The sequence below is a fragment of the Lepidochelys olivacea genome (assembly GCF_965140295.1).
Source record: "Lepidochelys olivacea isolate rLepOli2 genome assembly, chromosome: 25".
In the NCBI taxonomy this organism is placed as follows: domain Eukaryota; kingdom Metazoa; phylum Chordata; order Testudines; family Cheloniidae; genus Lepidochelys; species Lepidochelys olivacea.
In genome coordinates, this window is record NC_140435.1 from 8,455,250 (window position 1) to 8,482,716 (window position 27,467).

General features: G+C 51.3%; 1 long non-coding RNA gene across 1 annotated transcript; it reads left to right on the forward strand.

Annotated features, from left to right (window-relative positions):
- The first annotated feature begins 11,008 nt into the window (after positions 1-11,008).
- On the forward strand, positions 11,009-27,167 carry LOC311512839. The gene is made up of 3 exons (XR_014709576.1): positions 11,009-11,088; positions 11,977-12,150; positions 26,536-27,167. It is a non-coding gene; the product is annotated as an uncharacterized lncRNA (long non-coding RNA).
- The last annotated feature ends 300 nt before the right edge of the window (positions 27,168-27,467 follow it).

Sequence of the window (27,467 nt, forward strand, 5' to 3'; positions counted from 1 at the left end):
GTGTCATCCTTTTTGCCTCATGAATGTTCATAGCTGTAATGGAAACTAATTAATTGCCCGCAAAGAGCTTCCTCTCGACAAGATCCAGCTAGGGGTCGCTGGGTGATGGACAATTTTCCAAATCAAGAAGGAATTTGCCATTATTGCATGAAATGGTCCCAAGTAGGTGGCTGTCGAATGCGACGAGCCAAGTTCAGCCCAGGGCAATGCTAAGAGGTGATAGAGATTTATACCAGGCTAAATTTGACCTAATGTGTTAGCAGGCTAAAAAAATAAAAGTGGCCATTAAACATAACCCAGTAAGACGCATTCCCGTTATGCCGTAATCGGAGATGGGCATAGCAGGGGGTCTTTGGCCAGGGTGCATGGCAATTTTTCTGGAGTAGGGTGCCTGTCTGCATGCAGCCCTGTCTCTGTGCACAAACCCTCTTTGCTGCCAACGGATGCAGAGAAATGCTAGCCTGGAGTTTGGAACCTGCCTGGGGTCAGATTCTGGCTGAGCGTCTGGTATAGATGTGCCACCAAGGGCAAAAGACACAGGAGATGAACACATGAGCACATCAGAGCAATCTGAGAGGGGCCCCAGGAGCATCGTGTGGATCTAGAACCAAAGAATGGAGAGTGCTGGGGTTGGGTTGACCTCATCGAAGAGATGGGCCAAGCACAAAGTGTAGGTCTTAGATCTGGATTACCGCTCTTTGGTCTCCTGTAAGCTTGAACAGTGCCCAGCACAATGAGGCCTCTTGGTGCTATAGTATTAACACCGGCCTCTCTCAAATAACGTCAAATGCCGCCAGACAAGGAGCTGGTTTAGGGTTAGGGCTGATATTTCATCTTTCATCCTGGCAGCCTGCCTCTTTTGCAGCACATCCTGGAAATGAACTGACAAGGGGTGAACCTCCAGAGACCCAGAAGCTGGACGAGCAATTTGCTAGGCCCTAGAGTTGGTCTAAAATTTGCCGATGGAACGTTTTTTCCATCAGAAAATACCAATTTGACAAAATCGAAACTTTTCACAGGGATGCATCTATTTCACCGACATTTACGATGGGAAATGATGGAACCCTTTTGTCTCAATATGGTTGCAATGTTTCATTTTGACTGTTCATTCATTCATATTTCCACGTTTCATTTTGACTGTTATTTTAGGTTATAATATAAAAAATAGAAACGTTTCAAGAAGATCGAATTGGAATATTTCGGTTCGCGAAAAATTCCAAGGTTTGTACATCATGTTCCTGTTGTGTCTCTACACAGTATTAATAATTTACAGAGGCATAGATTGAAAGGCCAGAAGGGAACACTGATCATACAGTCTGACTTTCTGTACAACTAAGCTTGGAAGGGTTCGATTTTTATTGGTAACCATCAGTAAATGTCAAGTTCACTGTACACACACACACTGACCAAAATGTAAGTTCATCAATAATAATCGAAATTTACGGATAGGCAAAGTGAGAAAAATGCTGTTGGAGAATTTCTGAGAGTTTGATTTAAGGCTATTTACTTTGCGTATTTTGACATGTGACGTTGACAATGTACGTGTTAATGGTCATGCACCTTTCGCTGTTTGACGCGCAACATCAGGTACCATTAAATAATTATTGTCTGACCATAATTTCCTGCAACTGTGAAAATGTAAATCGACAAACATATTTTAAAATGCTCACAAATAACCATTGATGTTCTCCATCAAAATTATTTTTAAAAAATCAAATTTTGACATGCCTGTGCACAACACCGGCCAAAGGACTTTCCCAAAATCATTCCCAATTGAACTAGAGCAGAATATGCCGACACCTCACAGACACAGCTAGGTTCCCAATATCTGAACTTACTAACAATACATAAATGTACTAGCGAGATATGTACCCTGCTGGTCTGTCATGTTCTGTTGGCTTCTGCAATAGAGAAGGGAGGCTATGTCAAGACTGATTCTCCACTCTGGCACTTTAAGTGCAGAAGGTGGAGGCCCGCAAGGACTCTAAAAATTAATACTGCTTGTATTAAACTCCCAAGGTTACAGCTTCACTCTGACCTTGGATGGGTAGATGCTGCCACCACCCAAGTGCAGAACCCCTTTGAGAGACCAGGGTGGGGCACTTGGGAATTCCATCCTGTGGGGTACCCTCAAGCCCTTTCACCCCCTTCCCACCCCCCCGGGATAGCGCTGAGAAAGAAAAAAAAGAAATCGGCTGTTGCCACCAGCTAATTAAAAATACCATGTGCACAAACCTCTTAAGACACAGAACTCCAATTTTTCATACCTGGCCCAAAGCGTCTTACAGCACCACTGCTCTGTCCCCCTCTCCCCAAGAGAACAACCACAGTCGGACAAAGGGGAAGGTTTTTCTCAATTTTGAAAAGTTCTAGCCTTCCCATTGGCTCTTTTGGCCAGGTGCCCACTCCCTTGCTTTTACCTATGCATAGCCGTGAGACTTTTTAACCCTTTATAGGTAAAGCAAGTAGAGAACAGCTACTAAGAGGGATTTTATAGCTAACTGGCTGGCTGGGTGTCCACAACAGGGAGCTACCCCCACCCCCTTCATTTATCACAGGCTATTAGAGGGCATCCAAACTATCTAAGGGTAAGTCTACAGAACCTGGGCCAGCCTTGGGTTTTTCTTTGCTGTGTAGACATATCCTAAACAGAGATATTACCCTAACCCTATACATAGGCGCCGACTTCTGCTGGAGCCAGTGGGTGCTCGACCCCCTTCTGCCCCAGCCCCGCCGCAACTCCACCCCTGAGCGTGCCACATTCCCACTCCTCCCCCCTCCCTCCCAGAGCCCCTTGTTACGCGACGAAACAGCTGTTTTGCGGCAGCAAGAGCTGGGAGGTAGGCGAAGGACCGGGGATGCGGCGCGCTCAGGGAAGGAGGAGGAGGTGGAGCATGGGGTGGGAGGGAGCTTGGCTGCTGGTGGGTGCAGAGCATCCACTAATTTTTCCCTGTGGGCGCTCCAGACCCGGAGCACCCACGGAATCGGAGCCTATGCTACTATACCCCACAGTCCTGATTTGGGATGAAATGAAATTTCCAAAGCTTGGAATTTCCTGGAGGATGAGAATTCTGTTTTCTGACCAGATCTACTAGGCCCCACTTCCTCCCTTGCAGCGGTGGTAGGGGGAATTAATCTCTGCTCCGTGCTCAGTCCCAGGGAGGGGAACATGTAGCTTTTGCCAGGAGAGATGAGGCAAGTGACTGCCATCCTCAATGCCCAGATCCCCTCCTCTCCTTGCCACCCAAGGGATCAGGTTTTCTTCTGACTCGGTGGGTGGTACATGCTTGTCCCGTATGCCATGAGTATCCTACACCGGTCTCTGCCCTCTTACACTTGGTTTTCTTGTGGGGTGCTGCAACACAAAGGAGCCTTGAGTCGGATGGATGCAAATGCCCCTGTTTCATTCCCTCCCACGATTGCAGTTTACAGTTTGTCTTTGGGGGACTGGGATAGGATCTGGGTTGGGGGGCAGGGAAATGAGAGCATAGCAGGCAGCAGGAAGGGGAGCGGGGCAATGGAGGCAGGAACTGAGAGCTACAAAGAACAATCAACCACTCTCAGGTGGAGAGCTCCAGAATTCGCTTCCCCAGACCCGTGCAGTCATAAGAGTGGGCAGGGCTTCCTGGCTACCTCTCCCCAGACTAGTCACCCTTCTCTGCTAGCTGCTCCAGGCCTGCTGGCACGGGAAGGGAAAGAGCTCCCTGCAGATCGCTGCTCGGGACCCCATTCAGCCTCAGTTCAGGGTGAAAATGAAGAGGATAGGACTAGAAGCTGCAAAGATTCCCGCCCCAAACAAGTCGGGAGTCTCTGCTACTCTGTTCAGGGACAGCCGTGACCTGGAAGATTCAGCATAGGGCTGAGTGCCAGGCCTACTGGCTTCTAGGCCCAGCTCTGCCACTGATGTATCATGGGTAAGCCCCATCCCCGCTCTGTGCCTCAGTTTCCCTCCCCAGGTAAAACAGGAGTTGAGAATGCTTGCCCAGCTCTATGGCAGGGATCTTGATCTCTGGTCCAGCCCCTATCTGTTCCTTTGGCACCGGCACCATAAGCAGCCTGCTGGGGGAACATTCCCTAGGGGTGGGCGTTGCATTGGCTTGCTGTTCACAGCCGGAGGACAAGGAGTGTAGCTGTGGTGCACGCTACCCGGCCAGTCTGGCTGGTAGCACTAGAGAGGCTGCTCTAACTTAGACCACCCCCAAGGCTGCTCTAAGTTATGCTGGGGGCCAGGCTGGCCCCTGCAGCGGCCCAGGGTCGTCATCAAGCCACCTGCGCCCACCCTCCCTCTGGAATCGGTCACTGCGGGTGAAGTCCTGGCTCCACGGAACTCAATGCCAAAAGTCCCATTGATGCCAAAGGAACTAGACTGCTGAAAGCACAATTCCACCTCTGAAATTCCTCCTGTTAAAGATTTTCACGAACGATGCTGGGAGCCTTCATTCCCACCTGATCTTGGGTACGTAGGTCTGGGGGGGGGTGGAGGGGCTAGGGAGGGGAAATGAGAGAGAGAGAGAGAAATTGAGTGAAAAGCAAATCACCTGAAGCTTGCACACGTGTGATGGTAGCTTGGAAGTTCAGAAAGAAGAAGGGGAAGGAAAAAAGGCAACACGAGAACCAAACTCTTTTGAAGGTGTCTAGAAATTAGCTCAAGGCCAAGACAGAGGCACGGAGACTTTTACAGTAAACCTCATTAACTTGAAGAGCCAGTTAGAAAAAGGTTAGAAAAAACCCTTCTAAGCAACAGGAAAAATGTTTGATTCAGCAAAAACAAGTGTTGGGGGAAAGGCCCCTCCCTCCCAGCGCCTTCTCTCCTTTTTATCTGTCTCCAGGGGATCCAGGATAAATAAGAAATCCGACCCCTTTTCTCTCTCCTGTTTCTCTCTTAATTATTACACTGGAGATTCAGCTGAACCATTCGGCATCCGGGCCAAAGGAAGATATAACAACGCCGAGAGCCACCGAGTGTCTGCAGCTCTGGGAGTTCAAGGCCAGTGAGATGGTGGGACCCCCATGAAGATATTTCCCCAGACACGAGGCATGGATTGGATTGAGTTTTGCTTTCTTAAACGGAACCTAGAAAACACCCTCCACGCCCCTCACTGGAGGCTGGAAGCAGAGGGGGACAGAGGAAGAGTTGAAAGAGAGAGAGAGAGAGAGAGGAGTTGTAGGAGTGGGGGGTGGCAGGGTGCTCTTGTGATCAGACACAGGCAATCTGGATTTAAATCCCAGCTCAGCCTGGTGTGTAAGGTTGGGTAAATCATTAGGAGCCAGATTTCAAAAGAGCTTCGCTCCCATTTAAGGACTGAAATGAGCAGCCAGATTTTTAACACACTGTGTGCACACTCTTAAAAATCTGGACCTTAGTTAGATGTCTAAATAGGAGCTGAGCTCTCCAGAACCTTAGGCCTGGTCTACCCCAAGGCCAGGGAGTAGGGGGGTGAGGATGTGGGTTGCTCACACTGAGTTGACATATGCTATTTGGTGCGCTATACATAAGCCATATGAATAGCGTGCACATGGGATGGCTGTGTGGGCTCTTTCAATTTGCATCACTGAGTACGCATAGCAGGGGGTTGCTATGTACTAAGCGTGTGGCATTCTGGGAGGGTGTCCCATAATCCACTGCTTCTCTGCTGAGCAGCATGCATGCTGGGATTTTTCTTGCTGTGCATTGTGGGCTGCATAGCAGAAGCTAGGTGGAAGCCAGTGGAATTTGGGGACTTTGGGTCAAATTTAAAAAAATCTCACGTTTCCTCTCTTTCTGGGCGGGCTAGTGCCATTTTCAAATCGCTGTCGGCCAGCATGCACCCAACAATGCTCCACACTGCTAACTGAATTTAGTTCGGACTAAACAACCCGTGGAGACAAGCCCTTAGAGAGGTACCTAGTAGTTAGTCCTTAAGTAGGTAACTAGCTTCCATTAATACCTTTGAGGAGCTGGGCCTAAATATCATAGATAGATAGATAGTCCAGTCCTGACTCTGAGAGCTAAATTCCTTTTGAAAATCTAGCCCGTACTCTCTCTGTGCCTCTGTATAAGGGGAATAATATTAATTTCCTGCTTTACAAGGGGCTGTGAGGATCAATCATTGTTTGCTGCTATGACACTGGAGGGAGGCCATCTGAACTTTTCCAGAATCGAGGTGTTGGCCCCAAGGTCTGGGTGCTTCAGATCCTCATATGCAGTCGCTGTAGTGTTTTTCACCTTTAAAGCAGTTAGCTAAGGAAATACATCCCCGATCTGAAGCACAGAGAGAGGAAGTGATTTGCTCAAGGCCACACGGTGAGTCAGTGGCAGAACAAAACCCATGTACTTCCCAGCTGCCAGCCCTGTAACCAGCCTCTTAATTAGTTCATCTTTCAGCTGGTGACCAAATGAACCTGAAAATGTTCCACACCCCACTCTCCAGGCACTTTCTCCAACTCTCAGAGTCTGCCGGGGCTCCCCTTAACCCCTTCATTTCCTTTTCACAGCCCCACCCTACCCCTAATGGATCCTTCCTCCCAGACCTCTTTCCCCAGCTAAGCTTGATCTTCTCCCTACATGCCTGGGAGCTCAAGGAGGCATAGGAACCCTCTGACACTGCACAGCCCAGTGCCATGCATCTAAGGTTTCTGCCTTAATAAACACCTGCAGAAGCACCTAGAGGTTTCAGTGGGGCTTAGGCCTTGAACAGATTCTAGCTATCTCACCCCATACCCACCTTCTATCTATCCAGCCCCATACACAGCCTTCTGTCTAGGGTAATTATGTGGGCCCCTCCCCATAGCATCACTGCATTTGATAATCTTTAGTGGATTCTTCCTCCCAAGCCCCCTGTGAGGTAGGGCAGTCTATTAGCCCCATTTTACAGGTGGGCAACTGAGACCCAGAGAGATTAAGAGACTTGGCCACAGTCACACAGGGAGTCTGTGGCACAGCAGGGAATTGAAGCTGGTGAACTTCAAGCAGGAAGCTGGACACCTGAATGAGCTCCTGGACAGAGCCTCCCTTGACAAAAGCCTACCATGCACCAGGACCTGGGGGTTGTGATATATTATTGTATTGCTGTAGCACACAGGAGCTCCAGGCATGGCTCGAGTGCCCGGGCTGCTAGGCGCTGTACAAACACAGAACAAACGGACAGCCCAATCTCCAGGATTTGCAATTCAAGTAAAAATGGATGTGTTTGAACTCTGTATTAAGCCCTGCAGGGAATCAAAGCCCCAGATCTTTATTTACCAAGCAAGCACTCTAGGAAAGTGAGCTACACTGCCTTTAAGTGAGTTTGTGTGTGGGCGGGTGGGTGAGAAAACCTGGATTTGTGCTGGAAATGGCCCAACTTGATTATCATACACATTGTAAGGAGAGTGATCACTTTAGATAAGCTATTACCAGCAGGAGAGTGGGGTGGGAGGAGGTATTGTTTCATGGTCTCTGTGTATATAATGTCTTCTGCGGTTTCCACAGTATGCATCCGATGAAGTGAGCTGTAGCTCACAAAAGCTTATGCTCAAATAAATTGGTTAGTCTCTAAGGTGCCACAAGTCCTCCTTTTCTTTTTGCCTTTAAGTAGCCCATCTAACTGATGCAACCTAAGGAAACCCATCACCACGCCCCTGCTCCTTCCATTCAGCTCAGCCTCAGCCGTGTTGGGCTTGAGGTATGGATGGTGCCACAGAGGAGCTGGGCTGCCCATGTGCCCTATGCTGCAGCTAGATCAAACTAATTAGGAGACACGGCAGCTGTGTGATACTCACCATAGGGACACTCGCATCCTGTCGGAAGTAGTGCTTTATTAATGAGTCTGTTTTTAAAGGTGGCTGGTGACGTCTGAAAGCTTCAGCTAGCTCCTCTCAGAAAGGGCTAGGGTGTCTTTTGTCTCCACAGATGTGACGACAGAAATACATATCAGACATTGCCAACATACTGGGGTTCTCCCCCGCCCCCCATTTATCTACCCCCTCCCCCTGATTTCACAAGAGAATGATCCACAAAGAAGTCTCATTATGATTGATTAGAAATGCTCAGAAAATTGTCAGCAGAACAGGTTTTCTGTGGAAAAGGGAGTTGTGTTGAACTGCTGTGTGGGAAAATGGCAATTTCAGTGACATTTTCAGCAGAAAAATGTGGGAACGATTCAAAATCAAAAGCTTCTTATTTCATTTTCTTCTGAATTTTATCATTTTATTTGGCCTTTTAAATTTGGTAAAACTTTTAAAAACTTTTCATATTATATCAATTATGTTATATTATGTTTAATATTATAGGCTATATTATATCTGTGGTATATCTGTTTTCTCTTTCATGTTTTCTATTATATTTTAATATTTGGACATTATCAAAAGGAAATCGTTCAATGAGATCATTTAATAAAATAAAATTAAAACCGTTTACTAAGCAAACCTTTTTATTTTTAATCTCATGATTTTTTGGGGTCTGACTCGTGATTTTTGCTCTCCTGAGGCTGGGAGTGCTGCAGTTGTCACTAGAGGTCTCACTGGACGAGGGCTATGTCACAAAAGCTATGTCTACACTGCATTGTAAACCCAGGTCTTGGGACCCAGGCTTATGGACTCAGTGTTTCCACGCCCACTCTTGAGCATCCATGTTGCAGTATAAACTTGGGTTTACAATTGCTGGACCCGCATCTCCCAGCCATGACCTCCTGACTTGGGTTGCAGCTTGACTTGGGTTTACATCCACAATGCATACTTACAGGGCTTGGACCCAATTCCCCATGGGACTCAAGCTCTGATCCACCTCCCTAGCAAAGTATTAGAATCCGAGACAGACTGCTTTGTGTGTGGAGGGAAGAGGGGCTTGGGCAGGCAGCCTGGGCTTAGTGTGCTGTGTAGACACGCCCTAAGGGACCATCCCTGCCCTGAGAATTTATAATCTAAATAGACATCCATGTGAGGTACTGATATGCATAGGCATCGTCAGGGCTGGAGCAGTCACGGGAAAAAATTAGTGGGTGCTCTGCACCCACTGGCAGCCAAGCTCCCCTCACCTCCCGCCCCACCAGCTCCTCCTTCTCCTCCTCCCCCTCCCGAGTGCGCCACGTCCCTGCTCCTCCCCCTCCCTCCCAGCGTTTCCCCCCAGCCACCACCAAACAGCTGTTTGGCGGTGTGCTGGGAGGAAGGGGGAGGAGCAGGGACATGGTGGGCTCAGGGGAGGAGGCGGGGCCGGGGCCGGGACTTTGGCGAAGGGGTTGGAATGGGAGCAGGGTAGGGGCGGGAAGAGGTAGGGCAGGGGCGGGGCCACATGGAAGGGGTGGAGGGGGGCGGGGCCGGGGTCGGAGGGGGGGACGAGCACCCAGGGGAAAGCAGGGAAGTCAGTGCCTATGCTGATATGGTCCCCGTTACCATAGTGCCCGAGTGCCTCACCATACCCCATGAGCCGGTCCGTGCTGTCGGGTGGGGACCTGGGGCCCAGAGAGGCAAAGGCCCAGGCTTTGACAGTTGTGCGGGTGTCACTGCATCCAGCTTCTCAAGGCCAAACTGGGTTGGGGCCTAAATCTCATTTTCAAAAGGGATTTCGGCCCTGAGGAGAATAAATCCCATCGACCATCAATAAGGCTGTGAGTCGGTCATGGAGGTCACGGATTCCATGACTTTCCAGGACCTCCGTGACTTCTGCAGCCGGCAGGTGTGACTGACCCCAGAAGTGCTGGAGCAGCTGAGGCGGCCCCGGGGCCAGCCAAAAGGGCCCCCCTGCAACAGCGGTGGTCTCGGGCTGACCCCCTCCCCAGCAGCAGCGGCCAGCAGTGCCCCCCTTCAGCAGTGGCAGTCCTGGGCTGCCCCCTCATGGAGCACCAGCAGGTGCCTGGACCTCCTATGGAGCACTAGTGGGCGCCCTGGAGCACCAGTGGGTGCCGCGGAGGCCCCCCCCAGTACCAGTGTGTGCCCCAGAGCCCCACCAGCGGGTGCCCCAGAGCCCCCACTCCAGAGCAGCAGCTGCGCTCCCGGAGCCCCCCAGAACACCCAAGCTTTAGTCAGGGGTATATAGTACAAGTCATGGACAGGTCACAGGGCTTTGAATTTTTGTCGATTGCCCGTGACCTGTCCATGACTTTTACTAAAATTACCCATGACTAAATCTTCGCCTTAGCCATCAATGCAGCTTAGACTCCTAAGTGCCCGACCCCTTTAGGCTTCCAAGTCAGTGAGATGTTGCAACACTGAGCGTTGTGACCCCTAAAGAGCTTGAAGATCGTGGGCCTAAGGGGCACGGCCAAGGTCACACAGGGCATCTGCGGCTGAGCAGGGAATTGAATGTTGGTCTCCCAGGTCCCAGTGCCCTCACCAGGGCTGACGAGAGGGAGAAAAGGGGGAGGGTTGTAGTGGGGCCCTGAGCTCATGGGGCCCTGAAATGTCTGCAAAGGCCGTATACTGGGAGTGAGGTGGGGCGGGGAGGGGCCCCAGCAAAGATGATGGACCGGGGCCCCAAATTTCTCTCAACGGGCCTGTATCTCCCCGCTAGACCATCCTTCCTCCACAGGAGAGGGGAAAACACAGTCACAGAGTCTTTCTCCCGCTCGTCCGGTAGGTCAGTAGCAGAGCTGGGCCTACACCCCAGCTTTCCTGGTTCCTAGGCTCATGCCATCTCCTCGGGACCACAGCACCCTCATCCGGTGGGGGACAAACCACCACCACGTAGGGCTACTTTCCACTCCTCCCTCCTGGCCCCCCTGCCTCAGGCCGCGTTTGTGGGAATGCAGGGGAGGGACCCCCCTGAATGCCACTGTCAAGGCGCTAGAGCCAGTCACTGCAGCCGGGGCCAGCGTGGGGGGGTCCCACCAGTGCTGGGTAGGCAGCCACGCAGCAGGAGGGAAACTCGAGTCCCAGCCCAGCATGCAATGGGCTCTGGGTAAAACCCCAGCTAGGTTCTGTGGGGGAAGAAAGGGTTGACTGCTTCACGTTCTCCAAATACAGCAACGTGGGCATGAGAGGGTTAACTGGGTTACCCAGAGTATTATGGGATGGAGCCATGGTCCTCAGCCTCTCCCCCCTTACTTCCTGTGTAGTTCCTGGGAGTTCCCACACCCACCAGGCTCTTGCTGTGAGGCAACTAAATCAAGCAACAAGTTCCCAGCCCGCAGTCCTGTGAGTAGATGGGTTTTACCCCACTTTACTACCCTGTGGAGCAATCTTGGAGGGCATTTTCCCAAGACAGGAAATTGGGGCGGGGGAATCAGGATCCCACAGTCCTATTCCCAGCTCTGCCGTGGGTGAGTCATGGCCCTGCTCTGTGCCTCGGTTTCCCCATCTGTAATGGAGAAAAATAACATTTCCGTGTCAGGGCTTTTTTGCAGAAAGGTAAAGACCGGGGATCCCCCCCACCCATGCTTTATTTTTCACTTTCCCAACAGAGAAGCACCCTCAGAGCCATCCCTCCGGAGCATGCTAAGCACTGGCATAGGCTGGCACTACGATGCTTGCTCAAACTGGCAGGGTGTTGGAACAGCCCCTGGCCTGGCTACAGTTACTGCATGTGTTCCCACGAGGGGGGGGGAATGGCTGCACCCCTCGAAAAAGGGGCAAGGGTTATTTTCTCTCTGAGGCCCATCTGGGAGCACAGACCAATGGTCTCCCCTGGGAGCCACCTTTTCCCCATGGGGATCTCTGCTGCCATAGAGGTCCCCACGAGGAACAATCCCGGCATCACTGGAAGGTCTGTGAAGCAAGCGAGTCCCAGATGGTGCCATTCCTTCCCAAGGTGCTGACAATGCAGGATACCACCTGTATGCGGTCCCTGCCCTAAGGAGCATGTGATGCCCTGGTCCAGCTCCCTTGGAAATCCCCATCCAGAGCTGGCATCACCCGGAACCAGTCCGGGCTTAAAATACAGGCCTGGCCAGGGGCTTGCTGGGAAGGGAAAGGGGGACAGGCTTGTGGGTGAGGTTAAGACATGGGATGGAGATGAGACATTTGCTCTAAGCCCTGGAAAAGTTTCTCTGAATGTCATTCCCTTAAATGTTGCTTGGTACGTAGGTGACACATCGCCAGTGCCTGGCTGGCCCGGCCCCCTTTCCAGGATGTCCTTGGCTCACCCGTGACCGAGGCGATTGCAACTGGCAGTCAACACCGTGTTGTGACAACAGAGGCTGTGGCTTAGCTGTTTTCCTCTGCACTGCACCTAAAGGGGACAGATTGTGGCGAAGGAAAGTGAGTTACATAAGCCGCTCCCTCCCTGCCAGGTGTGCAATTGAGCATCAGAGAGGCACTCTTAGACCTGGCTGGCGAGCTGAGGCTGGTGCACGCTGGAGCTGGAGATCTGTCTGGTGCTTGGAAGGGCCTGATTGTGGGGAATCCCTGGGGCTGGCTGGATTCCAGTCTGGGGGGCTGGTTCTAGCAAATTAATGGGAAAGGCTCGGCCTGCTGCAGCAAATGCTACAGGGAGCAGGGAAGGGGCTAAATTGCTTCTCTTGAATGTGTCTCATTTACGAGGTAAAATAATGAGGCAGGAGCGCAGCACTTCCCAGAAGGGATCTGCTTCCCCTTGGGATCTGCAGAACATCCAGCACAAGGGAAGGGAGTGAGACAAGGCTGAGAAGGTGTCGGAGTGGGAGGGATGTTATGAGGTGCTGAGGGCAATCAGAGAGGAGATCCAAGCCCCTTAGCTTGGTCATTTCCTGTTCCCACTGTCTCTGATCTTGCGTCCTTATCCACATGCATAGCCCCTTACTCGTATTAGCACTCCTATTGGCTTTGGTGAGTCAGGATTATTGACAGGAGCGAGGGGTGCAGGATTGGGACCATACAGGGCTTCTGCCTTTCTTCTGGGAGGGTGGAACCGTCCCCATCAAGGTGGGGTTTGTGGCCCTTCGGGGCTCCTACAGCCCGGTATGAGTGACCAGGTGCTTCACGTATGCATAGGGCCCTACCAAATTCACGGTCTATTTTGGTCAATTTCACGGTCCTAGGCTTTTGTAAATCGTAAATTTCATGATTTCAGCTATTTAAATCTGAAATGTCAGGGTGTTGTTCTTGTAGGGCTCCTGACCCAAAGCGGAGTTGTGGGGGCGTTGCAAGGTGGCGGTGGTGCTACCCTTACTTCTGGGCTGCTGCTGGCGGGGCCCTGCCTTCAGAGCTGGGCAGCTGGCCAACAGTCCCCGCTCTCTGGCCGTCCAGCTCAGAAGGCCGCGCAGAAGTAAGGGTGGCAATACCGCCACCCCCCTAAAATAACCTTGGGACCCCCTGCAACTCCCTCTTGGGTCAGGACCCCCAATTGGAGAAACCCTGGTCTCCCCCATGATATCTGTAGAGTATAGGGTAAAAGCACACAAAAGATCAGATTTCATGGGGGGGAGACCAGATTTCACAATCCGTGACATGTTTTTCAAAGCCGTGAAGTTGGTAGGGCCCTACGTATGTGGGGTGCGGGCTGCATTTGAAGCACCAGGTCCAATCACTTCAGGAGATGGGGCTAGGAGAACCAATGGTTCAACCCAGTGAGGGGAATCCTGCTGTTGTATGTTTCCCTACAAGTGCTTTCAGAGGAATAAGACCCAAGGTTTGTGAACAAGTTCCCCAGTTATCTCTAGAGTCTTCCAAGACAGACTGGTCAAGACCTGAAGTTATAAGCCAGGCAGGAAAGAAAAAAAAACAGCCCCTTCCCACCTTTCAGGCTTCCTTGCTATCCATCATAATGAAGGGGGGGAAAAAAGGGGGTGGGGGGACAAACCCAGTTTGTTCATGAAGAGAAGGTGGATGTAAAATATGGCGTACCTATGGGTGGCAGCCTAGAAAGTGCCAGGCACTTAACAGTTAAGGATGGAATTGTCAGAATGGCTCAACCTCCACAACTGGGAGTAGATTTTCCAAAGTGCTCAGCCCCCATTATTATTAATCACACGTCTATTACAGCAGTGCCTAGAGACAGGCGCTATACAAACCCAGCAGAGCGGAGGGGCCCCGCCCTGAAGAACTTCCAATGCTCAGCTCTGGAAAATCCAACTGCAAGTGTCACACTGGGAGGTGCGGTGCGCTTTTGAAAATCAGAGCCTTTTGAGAAACCGGCCCTGCTTGTGGGTGAACTCTGGGAAATCTGGCCCCTGGGCATCAGCTCCTCCTTGGAGAGTTCATTTCGCTGCGCTCCATCTGAGCGTGCGAGTCCTGGTTCCCAGACAGGTGCAGAGGCGTGCTGGGAACAGCAAAACCAGCAGCACGGGCCTTCCCCTGGGACAATTGCTTACAGGACTGGATACATACAAATAAAAATCTTTATCCGGGGCTGTAGGTGGGTGGCTGTTAAAGCACAGAATAAGCACGTGTAGCTAGAATTTCCCTGGAAAGCAGCTGTTGGAGAGGGCTGATAACAGTCATTGGACTTTTTATTAACATTACAGCTGTGCACAGAAGCCCTAATCAAAATCAGAGCCACGTGGTGCCGGCTGCTGCACAAACGCATGGCGAGAGACAGTCCCTGCCCTGGAAAGTTTACAGTCTAAAGAGACAAGACAGGCAATGGTGGGAGAGTAAAGAGACTTGGCCAAAGCAGAGCTAGCAATCGAACTCAGCAGGCGTGGGGCCTAGCGCAGGGCCATAGCTCCTCGCTAGGTGTACAAAAGGGGGTGAGTGGTGGAGTTTGCTTTGAAGAAGTATTGTCTAATGGTTAGGACAGGAGCTTATGAGTGAGGACTCCTGGATTCTATTCCTAGCTCTGTGCCTCTGTAAAATAGCCATGATATTACTCCCTCCCTGTGTCTTAGGGGTTATTGTGGGGTGTAATTCATTAATGTTTGCAAAGCCTTCTTGAGATCAGTGCTAGATTTTCAGCTCCCACTGAGGCACTAAATAAGCATAAAATGTTCAGAAGAGTACAGCACGCAGAGTTCTTCTTCACGCCTTAAGCTCGAAAGCTTGTCTCTCTCACCAACAGAAGCTGGTCCACTAAAAGAGATTGCCTCCCCTGACTTGTCTCCCTGAGATGTTTTGGTAATCTGACCCTGCATGTGTGACCACGTTACAAAGAAGCATTACAAGAAACACAGTCAAAGATCGGGGGCCCAAAATTGGACCTAGAATTGCCAAGGAAAGATTTCCACATTCCAAATATCTTAGTTCATTTGGTTTTTAGATTCTCCATTGAAAAGTGAAGAAACATTTTTAAGTAACCCAGATCCATTATTTGTGTGACCAACAAAAACCCAATATGTGAGCGCCACCTGTTGGCTCTGGCGCAGTAATTAACTAGTAATTAATTCTGATGCATGTTGGTGTTTGTATTGTGTTTTGGTGGGGCAGGAGGTAGGTTTTCATCCCAGCAGCTGTTGGTGAGTCAGGACTCCTGGGTTCCAGTGCTGGCTCGGTCACTGACTTGCTGCGAGACCTTGAGGAATTCAGTTCCATTCCTGCTCCGTGCCTCAATTTCCTCATCTGTAAAATGAGGATAATTATGCTTGTGCAGTGCTTTGAAATCTATGGGTGAAAAGAGCTAATTAAGTTTTATTCTGAGTATATTCCAGGGCACTTGGCTCTGTAATTACGTTTTAATTATACTTTGTTAGGGGGCTCATTGATCTTCAGCCTCACGGCTAAAACTATTATGATTATTAATCTCACCTCCCCGCGAAGTGCTGACTTGCAGAGGGGAGGATATGGTGGGAAACAAACACTGCATATAGTTTAAAAACAAACAAACAAAACCCCTAGTGTTGTTCTTTCCAGTTCTTTTTGAAATATAGAAAGCACAAATATCTGGACAGGGTCCTTCAGAATATGGAAGAAAAGCACCATTCAAATGAAGGACAGTAATCAGTCACCTTTGACATACTGTGGAGGGAAAACACTTAAAGAAATAGTATTTAGAACTCATCTTTCTATGCCCATACATATCTATCTATCTATCTATCCATCTTCATACACCCCCTCTAATCTATCTATCTATCATCAGTAAAACTCTTTCTTTCTTTCTCTTTACCCATACACTCCCATCTATCTACTAATCTCCCCCAACCCTCATTACTTTAGTAGCTCTTCACCTTCTCACAATAGAAACAGCAATCACCATCTATCTCTTTCTTCCTTCCCATCCGGAAGGAGCAATAACATGATGAATTTAAAGGGTTTATTTTTATTATGTTTGTTTCGTGCGTGAGTGGGTGCATGGTGCGTCTGTGAGTGGGTTAGGGATGAAGTTCTTGTGGGAAAACTACACCAGACAGCTGAGAGTTTTGTTTAGCTGTGAATGTGGGGAGGCCCGTGGTCTCTTTTTTCTTGTGGGGAGGAGTTCCGTAGTCCAGCTCCAGCTCCCACAAACCTTCTGTCTCCCTCATTCACCTGGCTCCCTCTACTGGTTAGCAGTGTCTTTGTCCAAGTGGAACATTGCTTTCGTGGGAGCTCGTGGTGGCAAGGAGAGGTGGTCTCTCAGGTTGGTCCTGAGAGCTCTGTTTACACTAGCAAATTTACCCGTCACTGACAACAGGTGTCAGTGTGACGCCGACAGACCCTGGTCCTCGGCGGGTGGGATCGAACCTGGGACCTCTGGAGTTTCGGGCGTGAGCCTCTGCCACATGAGCTAAAAGCCCGCTGGCTGTGAGCTAAGGCTGTGGAGCAGACTCAATCTCTCTCTCTCTCTAAGTGGTCTCGGTGCCACTAGATGGGACAGAACCCCACGCCCAGTAGGTGTGTGGGTGACCAGCACCAGGCGCAGCTGGGCGTGGTTTAACAGCAGGTATGGACCAGGGCACACCGCAGTCAGCGCCATTACAGAAACGCTGGCCAGGCTTTGCTCCGAGCATGACTCCTGGGGGCAAGGGGGAGCTTGTTTGTACCAAGCTCCCTGGAGAAACCATTCCAGCGCGGTTTATCCAGGTGACTATCCAGCCCTTGTGCTACCCCCGACAGCTGCCACACGGGCCCTCTGAGGCAGCTGGGAAATGGTTTGGTGAGGGGAAGGCCAGGGGCTGGGGTGAACCAGCCCTTCCCTTCTGCTGTACTTCTAACGTGTCATGAACTGCCCTTGAGGTGCAGCTCCTGGATGAGGATTAGGGTTCGTGCCCCCCCCCAATTGAATGCAGGAGGTGGGGCAGAGGGGTCACCAGGAGGAGAGGTGATGTTTTTGGAGTGAGAGCTGCCTAGTTACGCCAAATCCCTCGTCCAGCTCCTTCCCATTGGCTGAAGTTTGGTGATGCATCCCGGCTCCCTGCCGACAGCTCCCGTCTTTCCCTGGACGGCCATGACATTTACTGCCGCGACCGTAGCACTGCTGAGGGCAGATGGCCCCGAAATAGCTGCTGTACCTGTGAAGCTGCAAAACCAATTTGCGGCTGGGGGCGAAAACACATCATCCCCCAGAAAATCAATAGGCAAAAAGCTTTCAGCGCGAGATAATTGCGAGAGGAGTCTCTTAACGAAGAGCAAGAGATGGACCAAAGCAGAATAGAGAAACCATCAATAATGTCTCTAAGATATAATATGTGAACAGGGCATACTGGGGGGAGGGGGGGCAAAAGAAGGGACTTGCATAAAACAGGACCTAAGCCCAACTGTCACCCCAAATCTCGAATCAAACGTCAGAGCGAATTGATGCTTCCAAACCTTATCCCTGATCCAACCCCAATCCTGACCCAGCCCCCAGGAGGAGCCTTCTTCAAATCCCAAACTGAGCCAAGCTCAGCCCCAGCCCCGAACTGAAACTTTGCTCCAGACTTTAAGCTGAATTTGTCCTCCCCTGCCCAGTACTGAAGCTGCGCCCCCATACCCTCCCCCAAACCGTTCCTGCAGCTCAGAAAAGTCTGGGTAACTCCTGTGGCCCCCCGCCCCCTAGTCTCTTCACTGCTGTTTGTCTTAACCTGGCAGCATCTGCCCTTCCTGGGCCCAGCCGAGGAACCCACCTGGTGCCTCTGTCCAGGCTGGTGCAGCTGCTCCACAGTCTTGTTTTGTCCCCGGCTCCCTCCGTGGACTCCCTTGCCCGAGCTCCCCGTAGTGCTCCTGGGGGGCGGGGGGTCTCCCTCCTGCTCTGTTCCACCAGCCTTTTACTGCAACCGCTTCTCGGAAAGCCCAGAGCTGGGATGGTGTCTGCCTCCCTGGCCAGCCCTGGATCAGGGTTCAACCCAAGCAGCAACCACCCCGGGCCCCTCCACCTCACGCAAAATGTCCACAGCCACCCATGGCAAACTGGTCTGACCAGGCTCACCCCCAGATGGACTCTTGCCTCCCTCTTGCCCCAGCAAACCTGCTTCTCCTCCGCCTCCTGCCACTCCCACCTTTATAGCACTGCCTCCCTCTGGGTACCTTGCCTCTCTCTCCGGGCACGAGGCACCAGCCTCCCTTCGTCCAACTCCCACTCATCAAAACTCATTTCTTCCACAAGGCCAGCTCAGTGAAAACAGTGCCGTCAAACCTAGCGTGTCAATGTCTGCCTGGCCTGGCTTCGTCACCACCTGGCCGAGGGCCCAAAACACTGGAACCGTTTTTTATATCCACACACGCGCTCTGGGTCACCCACTCGGTTTTGCTCAGCCCGTCTCTGTTCACTCCCTCCAGTGAGCATCCAGGACAATGGACTCAGGAATGACTGGGTGGGGTTCTCTGGCCTGTGCTAGGCAGGAGGTTGGTCTAGAAGGTGATCAGAACAGTCCCTTCTGGCCTGAAGATCGATGTATTCTTGAGAGCTAGAGATGAGCCCGGCCTGCACAATTCTCAGCTGGATCCAGATCCAAACTTCCCCAAAGACATGTGGAACTGTGGTTTTGGTTCAGACCCGCCTCCACAGAGAGCCGCTGACCCCTTTGCTGGGAGCTGGATCAGATCCCTGGTTCTCTGTATGTGACAACACCTGAGCTCAGCCTGCTCCTGAGAAGGATCAGTCTGGCCTTGCCTAGGGTGTGTTTGAGGAAGAGGGCGGCATCCCCCACGGGGCCCCTTTGCACAGCTGCAACTGTTAGTGGGAAGATATTGCAACCCCAGGCAGGATCGTTGGGTACCATGTTGGATTAAGTGTCTGTATTGCTGTGACCCAGGGATGTATGCAGTTCGGGGGAGGGGAGGTTACCGCAGCTCCTCCAGGAACCAAAAGCAGTGGGGATGGGGGGTGGTGATTAAGGGGAATTACTCAGGTTGTAAACAGCTCCAGAGATGGACCGCCCCCCAGGGAGGCTTTCACAGACTGCTTCAAACTGGGCTTTCCAGAGCCCAACAGACAAAGACGTGGCTTTTGATACCAAAAGGCTGGGTTTAAACTGACTCAGGGCTTTCGTTTTGATCCAGCCAATGGGCAGGACCTGCTGTTCAAGGGGGCCCCAACCCTTGTAGGAGGGTTGGAAAGATGTTGGCCCCTCCAGAGTCCCCTAAGCCTGATGGGTGACTCCTGGTATGTTGCAAAAAGAAAGGGAGTACTTGTGGCACCTTAGAGACCAACAAATTTATTTGAGCATAAGCTTTTGTGAGCTACAGCTCACTTCATTGGATGCATGTAGCTCACGAAAGCTTATGCTCAAATAAATTTGTTAGTCTCTAAGGTGCCACAAGTCCTCCCTTTCTTTTTGCGAATACAGACTAACATGGCTGCTACTCTGAAACCTGTCATTATGGTATGTTGCGTGTGTGTTCAGACCTGTTGATTATATTCGCGTGGCAATGCTTTTACCTTAAGAATAAAGGTGCTTGCTTAGAAAGAGCTGGGTAGGAGTAATTGCTGGCAATACACTGCTCAGAGACGGTGGGGAGAAACCAAGGCACAGGCACTGGTCTGTTAAGCAGACGGACTAGCTGGAGATGTCACAGTGTACAGCAAGGAGCTGGGTGACTTCAAAACCCCCTGGTCAGATCCAGGTGATGGCTAGAGACCTGAGCATTCCTGGAGTGGGCCACAGACAGGTGCAGTTACCCTGCAACTATGACACTTGGCCCTCGCAGTATGCCATGCTCATCCCAGCTCCTGGATAAAGGCCTTGCTGGCCTGTTGTTATTGCTTCCGTTCTGTCCTGCTGCCCAGTTAAATTTCTCCCTGGCAGTCTATTGCAAAAGCTGCAGGCAGGAGATCAGCATATCGGCTTTAACAAAACAACCCCTCGCTTCCTCGCTTGCGTGGCCCTCTCTCTCCCGCTCTGTTTTTATAAACATAATAGCCCTGCAGCTATGGCCATCTCCAAGCTCTTAACTATGATTATGCTCAAAGTAGGTTAGTGGGCCAGGGTGCTAGGAAACCACTGAGCATGGCATTGTCCTCCCCTCTGTTTTCACTCCCGGTGAAGCGCAGCTGGAGCTCTTCAACATCCCTCTCCTACCTCCGATCTTATCACGCCGGCCGTATATCGCCGAGAGCATGAACCGCCCGGGCCTTTGCCACCTCCTAGAAATACCAGCCGGACCCGAAAGTTGGTTTCTGGGCCTGAAAAGTTTCCGTTTTTCCAACGCAACGTCAGAAACGTCGTCGGGAAATTTCCCCCCAAAATGAGCTGTTTGTTTGTCTTCGTCAACATTTCCCATCAAAACAAAAACAAACTGGGATCCGGCTCAAATACGCCTCCCCTACAAACGAACTAGAGATGCTGGGGGATGCTCTGGAGGTCCTGGATCTGATTCTCCCATGTGCTGCACCTTGTGTCTTCTCTGTGCAAAGTGTCTGTAAAAACGCTGCCCTGTCCAAATACTCCGCTCACTGGAAGAGCTTTGTCCAGGAAATCCGACTGGAAATAAGGAGTGCATATGTAAAAGGGCGGGGAATCAACCAGTGGAACAACTTACCGATGGCTGGAGCGGATTCCCCATCACTGGCACTTTTTAAACCAAGAGAGGATGTTTTTTTTACAGGATCTGCTCTAGTTCAAACAGGAATGAAGTCAGGGAGTGGTATGGCCTGTACCAGACAGGAGTGCAGGCGAGCTGATCACAGTGGTCCCTTCCGGCCTTGGAATTGATGATTCTATGAACTTTGCACACGCGTCAATGAGGACGCAGGGTGCAAGGCAGGGCGGGATCACGCGGCCCATTCGGATAAGCACTCAGAAGTTGGCCATGGGTGGGCTCTGCTGCCCTGAGTCTCCCATTGTCCTTTACACCAGTGCAAAGGGTGTGCAAAGCTTGCGGTTGAGCTAGGACATGATTTTTTATAGATATGCAATCCAGATTTTTTTGACAAACCATTCGGATTTCGGCAGTCCCGACACTGGGGGAGAGGGCGCCAATCCCTGGGGCACACTGAGCTCGCGGTTTCTGTAAGAACGGTGGCTTCTTCTGCATCAGAAGGCCCATGAATAACACCTCCAAAGGAAGCTGTAACTGGTGGGAGGCATTTCCATTTGTTGCTGGCCCTCTTCACCAGCTGATCCGTCTCCACAGGGAGAGTTGGGGAGATGAATGAGGTGCCGAGTGTGGTTTGACATGCCCCAGCCCTTCCTAATTCAGCTGGGTGCCTGCTGTTCTCCTCACCCCAGGTGCGGAACCTATTGAAGATGCCAGTGAAGTGCATTTGCTCCTTTACCGCAGGTTAAAGTCCAGGTGAGGAGGCAGGTTTAAATCACTCAAGCACTGATCAACTTCCCACAACCACCCTCACCCCACTCCACCCGTGTGCCCAGAAGGACAGACAAGTTCTCCCACTCTTCACTGGAAAAGAATCAGAGTGGTCCAGTTTGCGGCTGTGCTAAGAATTATGGGATGTGCCCTCAGAACTGCAAGTGACAGAGCCGAGCGCAGCCCCAGTGAGGACGCAGTAACTCGAGTGTGGCTGCTCACCCCTGGGCTAGGCTGACCTGGGTTAACCAGAGTTAACTCTGCAGTGAAGATGAAGCCTGAGTCAGGCTTGGTGCATGCTGAGGCATTACTCTGCTAACAGCGTCAGTCCATATCAGGCAGGTATGGACTAGCTAGTTAAACACTGCCCCGGAACCAGGAAGTGTCTTATTTTGCTTTTCAGTTACTGGCTTTGCTTTCCCTGTGAACCATGATTCAGAGCCAAAGGCAGGAGAGCATTTGTGTGTCCAGTTGAATGGCTATTGTTTGTGATGGTCGACCAAGGGATGAAAGGGAACAATCCTGGAATGAAACGAAGGCCAGACATTGGGGTCAGACCTTCCCCACCCTCCCTAGTCTGATTGACCAGACTTGGCAGGACCAGGGAATTCTCCCCAGCCGTCCTTGTCCCATCCCAGGCTGCTGAGCGAGAGCCAAGCTGCAGTCCTAAGACAGCAGCAGCAGGAGCCAACCATGCAGAGGACCGTGTCTGGGGTGGGGTCCATGTAGTCGGGGCATCCATCTTCCTCCCCCCTGACCTGACACCCCCATACAAAGGGAACCCCATTGAGCTGGACTCCCCAAAGCATGGGCCAGCCTTGCACCATGGAGTCACCTCTGTTGTGCTGCAGCGGGGACTGCCCAGAGCCACAGCTCCGGGGGCGGCATTGTCCTGTAGCAACCGAGAGGAACAAGCAGGTCAGGTGGGTAAGAAACATGCAGTCAGCCCCCCTCGCTTTGCTCTGTGCGACCCACAAAGACACTCCAAGCAAATCTCCTCCCAGGTGAGGGCCTGCTGCGACCTTGCTGGCTCCCCATAGATGCAGGGCAGGATCAGGGCCCCTCTGCTTCATGACTCCGGAGCCCCTCGCGGGGGATCCACAGCTGCTAATTGCTCCTCAGCCCCCTCTGTGCTACGATCCCGGCAGCGAGAGGGACGAGTAAGTCAGGCTGCATCAAAGGCCCTGGCTAATGGTTCACACGCACTCAGCTACCTGACATTAGCTTTTCATTACGTGGCGCCAATTAGTCCACCTTGATTGCCCTGCGGAACTGATGATGAAGGGCCAAGTGATCGTCCCCGTGGTTACAGGGCCCTTACAGAGTTGCTGCAGTGTGGCTATAACATAAGGGAAGGGCGCTGTGTGACCAGGTAGTGCAAACAAAGGGTGCTCCAGTTTTAGCTCAGAGCCCCAAGAGGAGCATATGTGGCCTTACGTAGCACAGGGAGTGTGACGGACCAGCGAGCTCCATGCTGCCTGGACTGTCTGATGCCATCTGATCTGAGTCCCTGCATCCTGGGCTCCTAAACGGGGTCTCAGCCCCGCTACCCCTGCTACAAGGAATATGCAGAGGTTGTCAGATCAGATCAGACCAACGGCTAGGGGATCTGTGTGATCCAGCTGGGATGTGAGCAATGGGATGTGAGTCAGGAGAGCTGGGTTTTGAGCCCAGATCAGCCCTCAACTTGTTGTGTGACCATGGGCACACCCCCATGCCTCAGTTTCCCCTGCCACTCCTTGTCTATTTGGACTGATACTCTTTGAGGCAGGGACCATCCATCACTGTAGGTTTTTACTGTGCTTGGTACAATACAGTCCTGGTGGCTGGAGTTTGTAGGTGCTACTATATTACAGATCATAGAAGTGTAGGACTGGAAGGGACCTCAAGAGATCATCTAATCCAGTCCCCTGCATTCAAGACAGGACTCCGTAGTAACTAGACCATCCCTGACAGGTGTTTGTCTAACCTGTTCTTAAAAACCTCCAATGAGGGAGATTCCACAACCTCCCAAGGCAATTTATTCCAGTGCTTCACCACCCTGACAGTTAGGAAGTTTTTCCTAATGTCCAACCTAAACCGCCCTTGCTGCAATTTAAGCCCATTGCTTCTTGCCCTATCCTCAGAGGTTATCGAGAACAATTTTTCTCCCTCCTCCTTGTAACAACCTTTTACATGCTTGAAAACTGTTATCATGTCCCCTCTCAGTCTTCTCTTCTCCAGACTAAACAAACCCAATGTTTTCAATCTTCCCTCATAGGTCATGTTCTCTTAACCTTTCATCATTTTTGTTGCTCTTCTCTGGACTTTCTCCAATTTGTCCACATCCTTCCTGAAATGTGGCCCCCAGAACTGGACACAATACTCCAGTTGAGGCCTAAATCAGTGTGGAGTAGAGCAGAAAAATTACTTCTCGTGCCTTGCTTACAACACTCCTGCTGATACATCCCATGTTTGCATCCCCCCTGCCCCCGTTCCCAGCATCCCTCCTATCCCCACATCATAATAATATCCTGGCAGTGGACAATGATGACCGAGGCTTCAGGGGTAGACAGAAATCCCATGCTGCCCCTGCCTAATTGGACAACACTGCAGAGAATCCGAGGAGATGCTCTTGCCAGGTTGGTTCATTGTCCATTTAACAACACAAGGCAGATGCCCCTGTATCAGTGTAAGGATGTCGGGTGTGGCTGCAGAGATGAATTGCCACCCTCCATATTGGAAGGCCGGGCTGCAGGGGACATAGCGTGGACCTGCAGCAGGTTCTGGATTCAGGGCGCTAGACTGTCGGCATAGAGGGAGATGTAATTGTTAAATGCTGGCTCTGGTTGCTTTGATACAAAGCCAGTATTGTCACCATTAAGAGATGGAAAACATGAGTCGGACCCAGAAATCAGGAGATTGGCCCCCAAAATCATAAGGTTTATTTTTAAACAATCGAATCGTGGTTTTTAGTCTGTCTTGTGACTTGTTAACTCGCCTCTGCCCGTGGGCGGGTGAGAATTTCAGGTGGAAACGTCAACCTTTAATGGGCACAAAAATGCCCGTCTCTCCCTGGATGCTCTGATGGAGATGCCACAGATCCTCCTCGCCTTGCCCCTGAGAGACAGGGAGCTGCCAGCCCTGCCTATTACTGTCCTGACCCAGCATCAATGGGACTTCTCTGCCTGGGACCCAGCAGGACCACCTTCCTGCCCCGCAACCCCCACAGCTCCTGCTGCCCCAGGACCCCATCTCTCCCCCATAGAGCCGTACATGAAGGCAGGGCTCTGTGGCAGAGCAGGTCTGTGTCTCTAGCCCCAAGGCACCAGCACAGAGCTCCACCCAAGTGCCCAGCCCTGAAAATCAAGGGATCAGAGGAGCTTCTCATGTCACTGCAACAGTGCCTCCTGCAGGCACTCAAAACCCTTGGCTCAGCTCGTGAGAGTTGGTAGGGGATGCTGTGAAGGCCAAAAGTATAACTGGGTTCAAAAAAGAATTAGATAAGTTGACAGAGGTTCGGTCTATCAATGGCTATTGGCCAAGATGATCAGGGATACAACCCAATAGTCTGGATATCCCTCAGCCCTGGTCTACACTAGGACTTTAGGTCGAATTTAGCAGCGTTAAATCGATGTAAACCTGCACCCGTCCACACAATGAAGCCCTTTATTTCGACTTAAAGGGCTCTTAAAATCGATTTCCTTACTCCACCCCTGACAAGTGGATTAACGCTTAAATCGACGTTGCCGGCTCGAATTTGGGGTACTGTGGACACAATTCGATGGCATTGGCCTCCGGGAGCTATCCCAGAGTGCTCCATTATGACCGCTCTGGACAGCACTCTCAACTCAGATGCACTGGCCAGGTAGACAGGAAAAGAACCGCGAACTTTTGAATCTCATTTCCTGTTTGGCCAGCGTGGCAAGCTGCAGGTGACCATGCAGAGCTCATCAGCACAGGTGACCATGATGGAGTCCCAGAATCGCAAAAGAGCTCCAGCATGGACCGAACGGGAGGTATGGGATCTGATCGCTGTTTGGGGAGAGGAATCCGTGCTATCAGAACTCCGTTCCAGTTTTTGAAATGCCAAAACCTTTGTCAAAATCTCCCAGGGCATGAAGGACAGAGGCCATAACAGGGACCCGAAGCAGTGCCGCGTGAAACTGAAGGAGCTGAGGCAAGCCTACCAGAAAACCAGAGAGGCGAACAGCCGCTCTGGGTCAGAGCCCCAAACATGCCGCTTCTATGATGAGCTGCATGCCATTTTAGGGGGTTCAGCCACCACTACCCCAGCCGTGTTGTTTGACTCCTTCAATGGAGATGGAGGCAACACGGAAGCAGGTTTTAGGGACGAAGAAGATGATGAGGAGGAGGAGGTTGTAGATAGCTCACAGCAAGCAAGCGGAGAAACCGGTTTTCCCGACAGCCAGGAACTGTTTCTCACCCTAGACCTGGAGCCAGTACCCCCCGAACCCACCCAAGGCTGCCTCCTGGACCCAGCAGGTGGAGAAGGGACCTCTGGTGAGTGTACCTTTTAAAATGCTATACATGGTTTAAAAGCAAGCATGTGAAAGGATTACTTTGCCCTGGCATTTGCGGTTCTCCTAGATGTAGTCCTAAAGCCTTTGCAAAAGGTTTCTGGGGAGGGCAGCCTTATTGCGTCCTTCATGGTAGGACACTTTACCACTCCAGGCCAGTAACACGTACTCGGGAATCATTGTAGAACAAAGCATTGCAGTGTATGTTTGCTGGCATTCAAACAACATCCGTTCTTTATCTCTCTGTGTTATCCTCAGGAGAGTGAGATATAATTCATGGTCGCCTGGTTGAAACAGAGTGCTTTTCTTCAGGGGACACTCAGAGGAGCCCATTCCTGCTGGGCTGTTTGCCTGTGGCTAAACAGAAATGTTCCCCGCTGTTAGCCACAGGGAGGGGGGAAGGTTGAGGGGGTAGTCACGCGGTGGGAGGAGGCAAAATGCGACCTTGTAACGAAAGCACATGTGCTATGTATGTAATGTTAACAGCAAGGTTTACCCTGAAAGAGTGTAGCCACTGTTTTATAAAATGTGTCTTTTTAAATACCGCTGTCCCTTTTTTTTTCTCCACCAGCTGCATGTGTTTCAATGATCACAGGATCTTCTCCTTCCCAGAGGCTAGTGAAGCTTAGAAAGAAAAAAAAACGCACTCGCGATGAAATGTTCTCCGAGCTCATGCTGTCCTCCCACACTGACAGAGCACAGACGAATGCATGGAGGCAAATAATGTCAGAGTGCAGGAAAGCACAAAATGACCGGGAGGAGAGGTGGCGGGCTGAAGAGAGTAAGTGACGGGCTGAAGAGAGTAAGTGGCGGGCTGAAGACAGGGCTGAAGCTCAAATGTGGCGGCAGCATGATGAGAGGAGGCAGGATTCAATGCTGAGGCTGCTGCAGGTCCAAACCAGTATGCTCCAGTGTATGGTTGAGCTGCAGCAAAGGCAGCTGGAGCACAGACTGCCACTGCAGCCCCTCTGTAACCAACCACCCTCCTCCCCAAGTTCCATAGCCTCCACACCCAGACGCCCAAGAACGCGGTGGGGGGGCCTCCGGCCAACCAGCCACTCCACCACAGAGGATTGCCCAAAAAAAAGAAGGCTGTCATTCAATAAATTTTAAAGTTGTAAACTTTTAAAGTGCTGTGCTTAAAGTGCTGTGTGGCATTTTCCTTCCCTCCTCCACCACCCCTCCTGGGCTACCTTGGTAGTCATCCCCCTATTTGTGTGATGAATGAATAAAGAATGCATGAATGTGAAGCAACAATGACTTTATTGCCTCTGCAAGCGGTGATTGAAGGGAGGAGGGGTGGGTGGTTAGCTTACAGGGAAGTAGAGTGAACCAAGGGGCGGGGGGTTTCATCAAGGAGAAACAAACAGAACTTTCACACCGTAGCCTGGCCAGTCCTGAAACTGGTTTTCAAAGCTTCTCTGATGCGTACCGCGCCCTCCTGTGCTCTTCTAACCGCCCTGATGTCTGGCTGCGCGTAACCAGCAGCCAGGCGATTTGCCT